Genomic DNA, 16,170 nt, shown 5'->3' on the forward strand with positions numbered 1-16,170 from the left:
AGTCATACGAAATTACAGCCATTTAGTTATTTCTTTGTACTCATACATTTTTGTTTTTATTAAAATTTAATTTATTTGTACAAATTTTTGTATTATTTATCAATATCTACGCGTTAATTGTTTTTTTACGTGGCATTTCAGTTGCTTGTCTGAGAAAAATATATTGCCGATAACAAAATATAATATTAAATATTATTCATTAACTATATTTGTGGTTGATTTTATGCCATTTTTATTTTCTGCCAGACATTGTGTAAATTTAAGTTTTACATATTAATAAATATCAGTGTCCAAAAATTGAAATTCAAAATAAATTCAAAACTCGTATAATATAATTGTTTTATAAAATATGTTTTACTTCGAGTTTTTTTATGAAATACAAAAACCATTTACAATTAACCGGTCTGTGATATTAACCAATGGTTATTGGTAGATACTAGATTGCCTTAAATGATATTAGTTTTTTAAACTATGTTTTTCATTTGCTTTTCTCATTGAAATTAAATATGCTGTGTGTTATCGTTCTTAACATTTAATTTAAAACCTTCGAATCGTATAATTATTTTTAATAATTTGGAGTAATATATAATAATACAATTTATAATATATTATTGCATCGTCATGATCTTATGTAATACTCTATTGGCCACGGTCATTATTGATAGTTCGACACAATATCTTACAAGGAAAAAAATGTTTCACTTATTTTAAGTAGTTATATTATACATGAATATTATAATATACTATATTATAACTTATAATAAAACGTTCAAAATTGTATAGAAATAATTACAGTATTTATATGATTAGCTTTAACTGTATTGATAAACTATTTTTTGAAATCAGTAAATGGTAAAATTTATGACATTTTGGTTTTTGATAGTATTATAATATTAAATTAAATCCCATTATCGAGTTATTACGGAACAGCTATGCAGATAACAAATACAATAATTTAAATAATTATATTAATAATATAATTTGATATCGAATTCTCAAACGATATGTACTCAAATAATTTTTCAGCGTCTTGGACATTCAGATGCACGTTATAGAGTACTTAATATCATTATATCTCTCAATACACGATGTTAAACGATGCTGTTGTGATAAACTAATATTACGATTATATGTGTGGCGTTGTCAGCCCCGTGTATAGGCAAATTGAAATTCAGACATGTATTTCACACATTCACCACTCACCAGTAATAAACCACGTTACCCGTGTGGCTATATCGTAAAATAATAAGGGCATATCATATTATTATTATTAATATACTTCACCATAATATGCTGCCGGTTTGGTTCACTGTATATATATAATATTTATTCGACGTTGTAATACATGCACTCAATACGCAATTAATATAATATGTGTTCGAATGTATGCGCGTGTGTCCCGCCGTATAAGTATATAATGCTCTTCTATTATCGTACAGTATGATATGCAGTTTTACACGAAAAGCACGAGCATAAATACATAATAATAATGATATATATGACTTTTAATATTATATGGTTGAAATTTTGTACCTATTTTTTTTAGTGAATAAGGATTTATTTATTTTTTTATATCTGGTACGTCTCTGTCTATTGCTCATGTCGACTTACATATGGCCATAATTATTTCCAAGTCTCGGATCTGACATAAATAATTTTTAAGTTACATATTATATAGGTACATTATACATATATGTGTGTGCGTATATATATATGTTGTGTGTGTGTATGCAGTATATGTGCCACACAATCAGACGATGGTTTAAACAATTTTTTGTTTCTTTTAAACCCATTGTGTAGTACATTTTAACCGCCAAGTTAATCGTTCAGATAACAATGTGCTCAGAATAGAGCATAATAATATATAGTGTATACGCATATAATATGTATAAGAAAAGAAAAGAAAAAGAGAATATTATATGTAAGATACCATCGATTACGCCCAATATCAATCAATTATCCTTTCTATATGTTTCTACCTCCCGTCGGCCAATGCCAAGAACACATCAGACCATATTGTATTTCGTTATGAATTCTAAAAAACATAGGTAACAGTGCGTTCACACAAGAACGCGTGTGTATCTCTTTTAACTTGTAAACCCTTTCGTAATTAATTTTCCTAAAAAGCGCGTTAAGTACATTGTTTGAAATTTATCTACACGGGTAGAATAATATGATAATATATTTATTAATAACCGAATACGTCGTAACGTGTGGCATTGTCAACTCTGTGACCTCGCGGAGTCGTCGAAAGAGGAATAATAATAATTTAATATCTTACAACGACCGAAAATCGCAAGGTACCTGTACACAGTGTACATACAGACCGAATACGACAAAATGGAAAAAAAGTTTTACTCTTGCAGATTTGTGGTGCCCTAATGTAATTTTGTAACAACTTTTCCATTGGATCTTCCCGGAAACAAACTAAATTATGTATCTATAATATATTATTATTTGTTAGTGTTCTACGCATTTTGTGACCGCGAAATGAAAACGGTGTGGCGTCGAGACACATCACACGCGCTACGTGTACTGATTGTGAGTATCACAGTGATTCTCAACCTTTTTAAACTGACGCCCTTCAAATTAGATAATATGCAATGTTTACACAATCCCCAAAAAATGTTTTTTCTAATATTATGCGCGGAGGTGGTCATTAAAAATAAGCGATTTAAATCATTATATTGGTATTCATAAGCCAAGATGGATCCAGAACCGTTATAGGAATCGTTTGTTAAGTCGCAATCGATAATATTCAACTATGGAGCAAGTTTTGAATTACAAAAAGCGAGATAATTTGATTCGTCGTGAACTCATGATGTGCGCGTATAGTGTATAATAAATTGTACAGTGAGTTGGTGGTGTTACTGTCATTACTGTTGCGGCGGCGGTGCGATTTTTCTGAGACACGTTTTAATTCTAGATAATAATAATGTATGTATTTCATTTTTATTGTTACCCACCATCATAGTCATTCTGAATGACAATAGAAATCCTATTATAATAATATTCATGGGCGTATGCGAAAGGAGGGGCTAGGGGGCTCCGCTCCCCGACTAGCAAAATTAGCCACTCCAAACTAGTTCTTTTTCGCTCATAATAATATTCGCGAGACAAAAAAATATCACACATTTCTAACCTAGATTTTTTTATGATTATTATTATTATTATTATTATTGAACCACTTGACCCTCGTCGTACCGTTTTCTCCCCATTTCACGTATCCGATGATAGGTATGTATAGGTACACATACGCAATGTATATAACTACATAAAGAGACCGTTAAATTTCGTAAACTCCTTTACTCACTATTTATAAGCAAAACAAATGCAACGACTGGTGATTTCTACCCCTTTCCCACAGTTGCTGTGAGTTTGATACTTCGATATAAATAATCCGTTGGATTTTTTCAAAGTAAAATCTTAATAAAAATAATATAATGTTATGTTTATGCATTAAAATGAATAATAGAATTCATTTTAAAATATGTATTTTGTAATAATATTATTGTTCCTATTTTTTGTTACACGTTATAAGTCTATAACTTTTTCAATCTATGCCTAAAATAAAATAATATACGAAAAGAATTTTATTAAATATTATTTTTAACATTTATATTCAAACTATTATCTAAAATAATTTCCTAGTTGTCAAATTAATTATATTTTACTTTATAATATAATCTATTGGTCATAACATAAAAATTTTATGTTTTTATTTTTAGATAAAATAATTTTACAATTATAATAATTATTATAATATTAAAAAAGTATACACATATTGATAGTCCATACTTAATATCTTCAATAAATTATAGAAATTAATTATCATATTAATGTATACAGGATGATTCTTTTAAGAATTACTCAATTACCACTCATGTACCTAATCAAAAAGTATGAACATTTTTAGAAATATTTTTTTTTACATAATTAGTAACATTATATAGAAACATTTTTGAAATGATATTTCTCTATTTGTTTTCATTAAATATTAAATTTTGTTCGAGTAGTTAATCAGTTATAAGTATTTAATGTTTTGACAAGTACATTATTGGATTAGGGAAGGGATACGTCAGATAATACTCAATTCATCTAAAATTTAAATACATATTATAAATAAATTATAACTAATTAACTTATTACTTGATTCAAATTCGATTTAAATTTCAGAAGAATATTCTGCTTTGATATCTAAAATAAATACATATACCAATACTGATTGTCTTCCAAAAATTAAAACATAGTAGAAAATATACATTTTTCAAATATGTTTATTAGTAATGACTTCACAATTTACAGTATTTAAAATGTATATATGATCAAAAAGTCAATAATTTAGAAGACAATTAGTGTAAACATTTAAAAGAATCATTCTGTATACAAATATATTGAATAATACTAACATTTTTAAATGGGTTTATAAATTACAAAGTTAGCAAAATTATAGAATATGTAGGTTCTATCGTATACCTATCTATTCATATCTAAAGAAAAAAGTAGTACTTTTGTTAAAACTCATATAAATTATTCAAGAGTGTTATTGATAATTATTTAAAATTGAGTTATTTAATTTTCGTGTAGGTATACAGTTTATATCTAAGAAATAAAAAAAGTATAATTCATTAGCAAAATGTTTATCATTAAAACAAATAAATGTTAAGTTTAATAGGTTATTATTTTTATATCACATCGATACGTTTTATTATGAAACAAACACAATTAATATTAATTTTAATACACTGTATGTTGTATTATAAACAAAATTTATGTGTGTATACAACTAGATAATATATTATTTTAAAACTATAAAAATTTAAAAAAAAAAACTGTTTACCAATAACATACACAGTTTTTTTGTATGCTTATAGCAGTTTATTTTTTATTTACAATATGTATCTATTTAATAATTATCATTTATTTCAGTTTTACATTAAAAAATTGCATTCATTAAAATATGTTAAAACTTCATGTGCCAGAAATTATAAACAAAAATTAATTTTTAATTTCATAGATTTCGATTTTGTTAGTTTTCCAAATAAAAAAAAAAATTCAAATACCTATCTATTCTATTTCTGCATAATATAAGCATTGCTCTTTTTATTTAGTATTAAAATATAAACAAATCTATTATTTATATTTATGAAATCATTAGGTATACTTATTTTACTACAATAGTTGATCTCAAAAGCTTATGACTTTATAAAGCTTTTAAGTAGTGTTTCATGTCTGAAAAATTCAACTGAAAAGTTTTAAAAATATGAAAAGTTAAATCACATAAAGTAGATACAACGCATAACTTCGAAGCAAGTTTTTTCTACATAAAACTATAATAAATTCTATAGTTTTACTATAAAATATTAAATTTTATATTAATCTATTGTATATTTTTAACAACATTATAGTATAATTTAAAATATTTTTCATTGAAAAATAATTTCCATAATTTAAACATTTTAATATTATAAGACATAGTTCTAAACTTATTAAACCATAAAAATATAAATGTTTTAAAATGTATTTAATTATTTCACAATCTATTTTAGATAAGTTTTATTGATATATTGTTAGATTTTAAATATTATTTTAACATATATTATAATTAATCTAACCTATATAATAAAATAAATTATATTTTTTAAATCGGTGTTGATATAGATTATACACAAATTATTAATGAAAACCTGAAATTCTTCTTAGCGTATGTGTATTAATTTCATCTAGAATTTCAACATTATTAATGCATAGCTACAATTTCAAATTTCTCATTTAAATTTGAATATTTATAAGAAATCCGGATTATATACGAGCATTATTATTTTATTTTTAAAAATGTTATTGCGACAGTATAATACACTCCATAATGAAATTCAAAATTATAATATTGAGAAAATAATTAACTTAATCGTAAATATGATAAAATACTGTTCTCGGAATTTATCGCTTCAATCATACGCTGCACAGGATAACGTTTCTTTTTTTCCGGGACTATGATAAATGTCGACGCGTTGCAGAACTAACGCTGAGATACGAAATATGTGTTTGAAAAACGATCGACCGATTACGGTTAATTCGAATAACATTACCGGAGTACGTATATTATTATAATATAATAAACGTTTTTGTACGCGTGTGATTTTCCTCAAAATTCCGTCAATATATACTGCATAATAATAATATTATAGTGTTAAAAAAATCGTTTGCGCGGCATATACTTACGACCTAAAAAAAAAAAAAAACTAAAATCGTAATTTGTTTTTAATCCTACTATATGAGGCGTCTATAAAATATAATATTATAATAAACGCGTTTTTTATACGAAAATACCTACACATAATAATAATGTATAATAGGTACGTGTACATAAAACATATTTTTTTTTAATTGAAATTATTAACTCAACCGCCGCATTATTGTAATATACCTAAATAACACAGGTAGGTACAGCATATTATTATATAAACAGTGAAAATAAAATATTCGCGTCGGTTTCGCAAGCTAAATCTATTTCTATATACACGCCTTTATAACTGGTAAACGCCGTCGCGATCGCAGGTTAAGTCGCGGTTTACTCCCGGACGATCCGACGCAATAATAACAATGTACATAGGTAATAGTATGTAAGTACCGAAATAATATAACGAATGTATACAAACGGCACGGCGGTATGCCTTATAATACGTGTATATTATATATATATATTATTATTATAATATACGAAGGTACCTATATATACAATAGAGCGAAAACGTTATAATAATATAATTTGGTTTTATTTTAGTGTTAATTTTTTTTTTTTGGAGGGAAACGCGTGAGACGTGGCCATTGGACTCGAAAATCCGTTCCCCTGCCCGCGCGGCGGGCCGCGCCCAGACGCGGCCGAACGGTTGCGGCGGCGTGCCGGGGGCCGGGTCGGCCGCTCGGGCGTCGTCGCCGCGTCCGCGGTGGGGATACGAAGGGTTTCCTGCTTTTCGAATTTTACGTTTCAGTGTCACCTGGCCACCGCACCGGCACCGGCACCCGACTACGACGACGACGACGACGACGACGACTATTACACTATACGCGGTACGACATACACGCGCCGCGAAATTAATAATAATAATAAAAATAATAAAAAGGAGGAAAAAAATTACGCCGCAGCAGCACGCACGCGGGATATACACTCGTCGCTACGCCGCCGCCACCGCCGCCACCGCCGCCGCCGTCGCAGTCGCAATCGCCGTCACCGTGGTTGTCCGCTGTCGTCCGTCGTCCGTACAGCACTGCACGCGCGCGCGCCCGGCAAGCACACGCGGTCCGACCGACCCCTCCGCTCACCGCCGGACCGACTACGCATCACGCGGGGGAGAGAAAATTTTTTTATTATTATTTTCTCGCCGGAGCAGAGATTTTCCTCGATTTTTTCTACGACGATAAATGCGATTTTTGTTTGTTTGATTTTTTTTTTGTTTTTTTTTTACCGTGTCATTTGCTCAAGTATAATAGTATAATATATAGTTTATATCACAGTGTTTTTATCCGCACCGCCGAACACGCGCCCGCGACATGCCAACGCCGCGTATCGTGAGTGCCGTTCGCCCCTCGACTGTTTCGCGATTTTTGCGGATTTTTGCCGATTCTTAGTATTGTATACTAATAAAAAAAATTTTGTGTTTTCTGAGTGAGTGAGTGAGTGACGCGCTCGTTAAAACACCGGTATATACGCACCTGTATATATTAATTTTGACATTTACGAACCGTTTTTTTTAGTAATATTTATTTGTTGTTATTTATTTTAATTTTTTCGTTTTTTTTTTTTTTTTGCGGTAAAACCGTATAAAAATTTCACTGTTAAAATTCTCACTGTTTGTGCAAGTGTCGTGGACGCAGGACGTGTGCGTGATTGTACACCACGATCGGCTGTTACTGTAAGTAAATCATCATCGTCATATTATTATTTTGTACATATTAATGTTAATTTAATTTTTTCACTCAAAAAACGTTAACGATCCAATTTTTTATTCTTTACTATTGCCGCACGCGCACGCATTTTTCTGCGCGTTAATGACTCCATAAAAGGTTTTAAATGTTTATTTTTCGTCATCATAGTCGAGATCTACGCCAAAGTTTTCAATTATTATCTTACCCGACAGTTAACGATTAGTTTTAGTCACTATGGGTTTCCTTTTGAACAAACCTAACACGTATTTATGCGTTTTCGTCAATATTGTAGTTTTTAAATAATTACCAGACTTTATTTTTCTCTCACAATTACCATTTACGCCACAATCCGATTCTTACCTAGAGTTATGATAGTATAATATATAGAATATAAACAGTTTACGTTTACAAAACTCGTAATCGGATTTATTACGCAATTATATAAATTCCCACCAATTATAAAAACGCACAGTAAAATACATGCTTGTACCCAGAAACTCGTATACTTGCTATAATTAATTAATTAAACGATGCACCTATACTTATTTTTACTTACAAAATACAGTAAATTTCCTAACACGCGTGTATACAATTTTGAGCTACGTACGTACATTTACATCAGTCTTTATTATGGAGCTCAGAATGTTAGAAAACAAAAAAAATATATTGATAAAAATAATAGATTGAAATTATTGATGCAATTATTTTGGCAATCGCAGTATTCTAGGAATTGAAGACAATCATTATTATTATTCGCCATCTGAACATAATTATTGTTAAGTGCCACCTATAATTATTTGCACAACAAGAAAATTCGTTCAATTTCGTGAAATTCAGTCTTATCTAGTCTTGAAGTGGCATCCATAAAAAAATTATGATAAATTCACGTAAGCCTGTAAAAAAACGATGAAAAAAATAAGACTAGTTGACCTAAACTAATTAATACACCTCGTTATCTAATAATTTTTTATTCTAATTTTTTAATTCTTTTCCCTTCCCATCTATTTGATACGATTTTTCATGTAACTAAGTAAAAAGCTTAGATACCTATAACGATTAAAACGCCTGATATTATGTATTATTATTATTATTATTATTATAATTTTTTTTTATCAATTAGGTGTTTTTTCTATAATCTATAATACACATATTATGTAGGATATTATGCCTACTATATACTAATTAATATATACGCATTTTCAATTACATTTCATACTATATTATTTGATCACCCTAGCGATTTAATATGTATATCATAAACCAAATGAAATTCCATTGCATTTTCTGGGATATTATTCAATTATCTTACAATAGGCTCTTCTATATTGTCCATATAAACAAGTTCAAGTTCAATGTACTACAAAATATAAGAAGATACTTATTATCTATTTTATGTTTATTTTAATTTGAACTGATCTACCATGCATTAAATATTTGTTTATCTTTTTTACACAATTAAGTTTCATATCAATACATTTTAACAAAACTTATGTTTAACATTCTGATCGGTATTTGTGAGTACTTTACAAATCTATAATACATGTTTTATGCAATCATAAATTTTTCATATTTTGACGACATTTAAAATAGAACACGGCACCTCGGAAATGTTAGCCGACAATGTTTTTTCTTTCGATTTCGTAATAATGCTTACAAATGCATTTAATTCGTGTAGAATTTCAACATTTTTTTTTGGTTTCCGGAAAGAAGTCTGTCTCACCTGTACACAGGAAGCCATTTAAAGTAAACATTCATGCTACCTGTGCTAAATGTGTAATTTTTTGTAGCGAATACGCAGAGACATACATGCACCTACGAATGATTGTAAGGACTTGATATATAATAAGTATATTATTATTACAAAATACCATTCATTTTACATTTTAGGTCTTAGAATTTTTATATTAAATAACATTCACAGAATGTTATTATTTTAAATAAATCTCATCTCGATCTTTATTATTTAAATATTTATAATAAAAATAAAAAACGTATAATGTATTATATACAGTGCGGTCCTTTTATCAAACACGTTATTTCAAAATCTATTAATGTTTTTTAAAATATTATTTTACATAATTTTTAGTTGAAATAAAATTTAAAAAAAAAAATGTATTTCTTGATATTTTTTATCGTTATAACTTTTTCAGTTTTTTTTTTTTTTTTTTGAACAACAACATGCATTTTTTATTTCATATTCTGAAGCAGGATATTTTTCGAAGTATTTCGATACATAATAATCAAAATTCGGACCAGCAATTTACAAGTTATAATAGTATTTAAAGTTTAGGTAAGAAGAATATAAGAGGACCAATATTTTTCGGAGTATCTTTGTACCTCTCTACACCGCTCACCAATACTTTAAATACTTATAACTCATGTACTACTCGTCCGAATTTCATGTTTTAAAATACTCTGATATATATTCTGCTTATAAGAATATGAAATAAAAAAAAGTATATTCAAGAAAATAAAAAATGAAAAAATTATAACGATAAAAAATAATATACTTTTTTTTAAATCTTGTTTTATTCATTTACTATGAGTGAAAATTATGTAAAAAAAATATTTACAAAAACATTAATAGATTTTGAAATAATGAGTGTTGTCCGATAAATGAATCACCCAGTATAGCTGATTTACACGTGATCATTAAAAATGACAAATTTTATACTCTCGTTTTTGAGCTGCGCATTATCGTCGAGATCCGTCTAATAAAAGTTTTACAGCCTTCACGCATTTCTTTTATACCTCACGTATTCGTATTATTATATATTGTATTATATGCGTTTGACTTGCCGTCCAAAATATACTCGCGAAGCAGACACCCGTTTATACGTGTAATATAATATAATATATACCCATTACCCAACTGCCGGCTGATAAGTTTTTCGAATAAGAGAAGAAACCCTTCGGACATATTATATCTCATAATAATTTAAAATATAAAATAAATACCTACATATATTATAATATAATCGTTTACCTTACAATGATATTTTCACCGGGAGGCGAACCCAAAACGTAAAATAAAAAAAAAATCGTCAAATAGTCCTGAACATAAATAATTATTATACGGCCAAATGTTTGATGTCTTTTTGCTGGAGGCCATGGTCATATGTTTTTTTATTTTTATTTATCTCTATCTGTAAAATAATAATAACACTTATGGTTGCCGAGAAAAAGGTGCAGCTCAGTGTGTAAAAAAAGTAGAGCGTCGTGTTTCAGTGTTCATCGCTTACATTTTTTTTACCATACTCAAAAATAAAATCGAAAACGTTTGTCTTCACGTAGGTATATTTTTTCTTTCTTTCATTTTTTTCTTGTTTACCAATATTTCGTCTACGTACATGAGCGAACACGTGAAAGGGTATCCGCATACACGCGTATACGTATAATGTGTAAAGGATACACTGCGCCGGATATAGGAGTGTCCGCTACTGTTTGTTTACTCCGCATTGCGTGTTAGTGTGTACATACTCAACGCTCTGTCAAGGTTTCTTAAACATTAAAGGCGCGAACCGTGCTCACTTCTCATTTTAAGCTAATTACTTACGTTTTTCATCGCGTAAACGTCGCGTACCTAAATTATACGGATATACGTTATAATTACACGTTTTAGGTACAATGTGTACACATTAGTACCTACACTTCATATATAGGCACACTTTTTATTATATTTTTTTAAATTATTATTATTGTTATAAATAAATTACGTCTTGACTTTCAACAAACCTATTACAGGCTATAGTGTGGTGTTTTAATAATATATTAATCATAATAATTTGCGTATATACGTATATATATATATTTCACTATAAATTCAAAAATTTAACGAGGTTTATTTATTTTTTCGTTCAAGTATAATATTTAACACAAATATAATTTCTATCGTCATCAACTAAATAAAACCTTATAGTATTTTGTTCGTGTAGCTACACCCCGGAATTATTCGTGTCACATTATATGATACGTATAAATAGGAGACCGCGACCAGATAATATATTATGCTTACCATATTATTATTTGTATGTATTTGTATTTCAGTATTTGTCACCCAATCTATTAATTGCCCAATAAACGCGTGCACCGCACAACCCGCCATCGCCTCCGTTGTACACATCACGATAATATAATATAATGGGCCTTATTACTTTTTGACCGAGTAATTAACTACACATTATAATTTATAGTAATAGTATATTATTCAAAAACTATAAAACTCTCGTACGTTTTTACTACCCGGAATCAATTTTATCGGGTTCTATTATACGTGCTCGAGACATTATAATATTATACATTTTTTATTCCCCGGGAACCGATAAAAAAAAGTATATAAGAAAAAAACATTTTCGAATTCAATTAAAACAACAAAATCGCTACGAGTCGTAAACCGTCAGATATTATACGCAGCACTACGCGTCATTAAAATAATTCATAACAATATATTACTTATACCTATATCATTATTATCATCATCGATCGTCTAGTATCTAAACACAACTCGCGGGATTGACTGTGCAATTATTGAGAATTCAATCATTTTGACTGACGCCAAGCGCGAGAATTTGGCAATTTTATTATTCACTGACGTCTGCCTGTAATAATATATACGTAATATACAGCAACGGTTAAAATATATATGTTTCGAACATTGGCATCTTAACAACTACGTTTTAGGGTTTTTTTAAATTTTTATTATTAATCTTGTAAAGTATAAATTTCTAAAATGCTATAATGTTTGATCGATTGATCGATATATTTATAACTATACGCATTATTAGTATACACTATGTTATATACATATCATACGTTTAACGTAAGTATCTTTCACTATTGCTAACGAATCACGAGAAAAATGATAAATTTCATTTATGTTCTTTCGATTAGTAGATTATGTAATAGCAAATGTTCACCATACATAATAACAATAACGCACCCGCGCCAGTATTGAGTTAAAATATAATAATCAGTGCGATGACAAATAAATATAATATAATTGAATCGTAAATTTATTTATGTCGAATCAATAATATACCGGATAACGTATAAAATAAGAAAAACAAATGAACATTACGCCTACGATAAAGCCTATACATACGTATAACCGAGTAATATAGATGAATACCGTCCCCTACCCGTACTTATATATAAATAAGGTAGGTAACAAATGCGCGTTTAAAGGTTCGTCATGATATTATATATACATCTATAAATTATTATATTATTACACCGTGTATGTTGTGGTTTATAGAGGGATTATTAAATAATATATCTTTCCACCACTACGCGTCCTTGGTTTTCGCGGGTGGAATTCGCAATTTTTATTATTCTTATATATTATATATTATTATTCTTCTCTATAACCCACGCGTGTGTGCATGTGGAATTTATATTATTGCAAAAGTCCATTTATATTAAAATCAAAATATATATAATAGTTAAAAAATAAAATAAAAATAAAATGAACAGTAAAAATGTGCGGAAAAACAATTTTTCCTGGAATCATAAGTCCATGCCTCTTATACGTGCATTTCTCCTGGTAGGGAAAAACGCGTATAGGCACTGCAGCAACGTGGAATCCAGTCGACCCAGATGCAACTACACGCGCATGCAATAAAAATGTAAACAAAAAAAATGTACATCTACCAACTATTAAAATGTGTATTACATTACATCATTATTTTTATTATAATGTAGTATTATTGGTTATTTTAGTGCCAAAACGGATGAAAAACGGACGAGTACTACATAGCACCCGGATTTATTTCGAAATTCGCTCCCGGCCATTTCGGCGTGTATTTTTTCCCTCCGACGTTGCAGTGTAATATATAATATATATTATACGATATGAATGATATATATATTATAAACACAAATGAGAGGAATCGGTTTTTTTGTGCTAAGTTTTTTTTTTTTTTTACTATTGACCGGCACGCAATCATCTGTCTGAATTGGCCGAATAAATAAATATAAAAATATATGAAAAAAAGGCACTAATGTACGAAACGTCGAAAAAGGCGGCTAAGAACAAACAAAGACATAATTCACAAGCACACACATACGCTTACTCGCATATACGTATATAATATTATATACGCGCGCATGGAAACCATAAACCTTTCTTTTGGACGAAAAATCTGTGCGAGTGTGTGTACGAGTGTCTTTATCCTGTTACACGAATATTTTTTACTCAGAGCGAGCCGTGGGGGAATTATTATTATTATATTTTATATTTTTTTTTTAATTAATATTTCCCCTCTCCCTCATCACTACCGCCACCGTCTTGTACGCGCATTTCTGCCGACGCGTTATTATTATACACACAGACATCACACACACACGCGCACACACACACACACATGTATATTATATAGACAACGCTGTGGCCATATGGCTCTTCACTCGCGTATTATTATTACACAGAGGCGACCACTTCCCTTGGCCCGTCCGCCGCGTACACACAATGGATATTTTCTGTTCTCCGAGTCCGTTTCGTGTACGCCGGACGCTATGATACATATTATAATGAAATAATATTATGATTCTGATCATCGCGCAATTTTGTAGTTATATTCGCGATGTCTACAGACATTTTAAAATGTGTGTGTAGGTAACTAAGAACTGTATAGGTACATATAATATATTATTATAACCAACGTCCAACGGTATTATCTATGTAATATTATAATGTTATGGCGCGGTATAGAGTGGTACATATAGGTAGGTATATGATAATACTGAACATCTCTTAGATATAATTTGTTCGCGCGTTACATATTATGATATGCCGAAGTCTTGGCAAAGACCCGTCTCATATGCCAACAGTCAACACCAAAACTCTGCAGTATAATTCACGTATATTTATCATCGAAGTAAATGATTACTTATCGTAAATTTATGATGAATATTTTTGAATCGAATAAACAACAAAAATAATCTTTCAAGCCCCGACCACATCTGCATTAGGTGGGCGGAGACTGTTATTCCGACGTGATATAATAACATAAAAATATGTACTACGACAGACCTAATCTGTTACCCATATCAATAATACGTATAGGCATCTATAAAATTACACACTAAACAAACAATGTCTAAAATTGTGTATGGGTACTACAATAAAAGAATATGTAAAAAGTTGATGTCGTTTAAGTAATTGTCGTCCCGCTATTTAAGAGTTTTCTTAAATGATAATTAATATGTATTTTTTTGGTAGTATTGCGCAATGACAGATCGCGTGTGCGAAGACTGAGGAAATATGTGTTTGTTGAGATCGACCAATATACGCGAGCACATAAAAATAATATCTAGTTTCACCTATCGTACACGAACTACATAACCATTATAACTACGGTGATAAAATCCCAGGAAGAATAAAAACTCCGCGCCGAATGAAACGACGGAAACGAAAAATGACGTGTATACTTAATGTTATAATGTAACGACCGTGGTTTATTACAGCGAACGCGTGTACATAATTGGAATCAAATTAGGTAAAAGTTGACGCGAGCGACGTGGAAATGTACTGCGACAAGACGTATCCATTGTGCAGTGCTACCAAAGCATGGTGATTAAGAAAACTCGGAAGAGATAAACTCCGAAATTATTGTGGAAAATAAGAGGTCAATCACTGTTTATTACATGTACGTAACCTTTATACACGAATATATTTTATACAACTATTCCAGATGTGGTTTTTTAAAATATTTTTCGCGGTGTACATATATTTATATACGTCTACCGAGTCGAGTTTTTTTTTAATACATCTTTAACAGTTTTGCAAACGCATTAGTATTTCGGTTTTGTTATTTTTTTTTTCAAACCATTATTTTCCACGAACTCGTCGTCACACCGTGGATCTCCTCGTCCGAAACAGCCACCACGCATAACAAAACGAACATTACGACTTACGACTTTACGATCTCGACGGGTGGCAGCGGAGACGTGCTGCAATATTTATTGTTAATATTATTATTATTATTTTGTTCGTTCGCAAAGGAATCGGACGAGAATTCCACCGATATCGAGTGTAACGTACATGATACTCGTATAGTTATATAATTGCTTTTTGAAATTGGGGTTGCCATTTATTTAAAATTATAAATCCGTGACATGAAATATTTAGTAATATTAGTATTCTTTTGGATGTTCAATAATTTATTAATTATCAGAGATTATACGCACATAAATAATATTGTTATTAATTCATAACGTTCTAAAAACCATAAGTAATGTACCCAA

At 29.7% G+C, this 16,170-nt stretch overlaps 1 protein-coding gene across 1 annotated transcript in view; it reads left to right on the forward strand.

The window, feature by feature from the left end:
- Window positions 1–7,012: 7,012 nt before the first annotated feature.
- The window catches only part of LOC113556872 (zinc finger protein castor homolog 1), an 83,072-nt gene continuing 73,914 nt past the window's right edge, over window positions 7,013–16,170 (forward strand). Inside the window, exon 1 of the mRNA XM_026962075.1 lies at window positions 7,013–7,913. The gene's annotated coding sequence lies outside the window, so the exon portion shown is untranslated. The remainder of the gene's footprint in view (window positions 7,914–16,170) is intronic.

This window comes from Rhopalosiphum maidis, chromosome 4, assembly GCF_003676215.2.
Source record: "Rhopalosiphum maidis isolate BTI-1 chromosome 4, ASM367621v3, whole genome shotgun sequence".
NCBI classification, from domain to species: Eukaryota; Metazoa; Arthropoda; class Insecta; order Hemiptera; family Aphididae; genus Rhopalosiphum; species Rhopalosiphum maidis.